Raw genomic sequence first — 1797 nt, forward strand, 5'->3', positions numbered from 1 at the left:
GGGCCTCCCGGAAGGGAAGGCGGTGAGCTGGCAGCGATGGGGCGCTCCCGGGCATTTGGCAGCGGCTGCAGTGAGAGCAGATGGAGGAGCCCTCTCACAGGCAAGAACTTGGGAGATGGGGTGTGTGTGGGTGGGGGGGGGTGCGGGGAGCGGGGAGCTGTGTGTCAGGAGCAGTAAGAGGAGCCAGGGCTCCGATGAAGACACAGAAATGGGAGGAGGACGGCCCCAGGGCAGCAGTCCGTCCGTCCGTCCATCCGCCCGCCCGCCTGCCCGAAGGAGGGAAACGGCTTCTGGAAGTAGGAGCTGAGAGTTGGGTGTCAGGGGGCTGTCTCCGGGGAGCCTGTCTTGGTGGAGGCTGTTTTCTCTCCGATGCTTTATCCTCCCCGATGCTCCCTCACCTCCGCCCCGAGCCCAGCTCAGCAAGGGCATTGAGTGCGCAGCTCCTGGCTCCGCAGACACCCTCCCTGGCCAGCAGTGTCCAGTGGCTGTTGATGGCTAGCAACGACACTCCCACCGTCCTTCCCGCCTCCCACATGGTCACAAGAGCAAAGGCACTTTCCTGTGACCAAGTGACTCAGGGTTATGCCCATGGTGTTTGGACACATTGACCAAATGGCACTAAGAAATGGCACTGTGGGACAGAAGGAACAGAGGGGACGTGACCCCAGCTCGGCACATCGCTCCAGGAGGTCCCTGGGATGAGGGCGTGGGCACGGGCTCCTCCTTCCACATTGCACATGCCATACCACCACCACCACCACCACCATCCCCACCACCCCTACCCCCACCACTAACCCCACCAACCCCACCACCACCACCACCCCACCACCACCACCATCCCCACCACCACCACCCCCACCCCCACCACTAACCCCACCAACCCCACCACCACCACCACCACCCCCCCCCCCACCACCACCACCACCCCCACCCCCACCACTAACCCCACCAACCCCACCACCACTAACCCCACCACCAACCCCACCACCCCCACCCCCACCACCCCCACCACCACCACCACCACCCCCACCAGCCCCACCACCACCACCACCACCCCCACCACCACCACCACTAACCCCACCACCACCCCCACCACCACCACCCCCACCCCCACCACCAACCCCACCAGCCCCACCACCCCCTCCACCCCCACCACCACCACCATTAACCCCACCACCACCACCATCACCATCACCTACTGGTCCGTCTATTGAACTCAAGTGAGAGTCTTTATGTGAAAATGCCTTCCTTAATCAGTTCATAGTGTATCTTCAAGACCTGACCTCATTCTGAGTCCCAAATTGCTCCAAACCCTTCTGTACCTTCTTACGGCCCAGGAGCCCACGGAGCACCCTGCTCGGCTTGTTGGGACACAGGAGATGACAGTGCTCTCGGGGGCTTGTGCCTCTCCCCGAGGCAGGCCGAAAGGCGAGGGCGGAGCTGAGGGAGCACTGTGATCCCCGAGGCAGGTGAAGTTCTGCTTGGGGCCTGGACTCACCTCGATAGCTGTTCTCTTGGATGCTGGTTTGGTGTAAAGGGAAGATAAGCAACTTCCCTAAAAAATCTATTCAGATCAATTGTTTCTGGAATTGTGTTTTTTTTAAATATATTTTATTGATTTTTAACAGAGAGGAAGGGAGAGGGATAGAGAGTTAGAAACATTGATGAGAAACATCGATCAGCTGCCTCCTGCACACCTCCTACTGGGGATGTGCCCACAACCAAGGTGCATGCCCTTGACCGGAATCGAACCTGGGACCTTTCAGTCCGCAGGCCGACGCTGTATCCACTGAGCCA

The sequence above is a fragment of the Eptesicus fuscus genome, chromosome 18 (assembly GCF_027574615.1).
Source record: "Eptesicus fuscus isolate TK198812 chromosome 18, DD_ASM_mEF_20220401, whole genome shotgun sequence".
NCBI classification, from domain to species: Eukaryota; Metazoa; Chordata; class Mammalia; order Chiroptera; family Vespertilionidae; genus Eptesicus; species Eptesicus fuscus.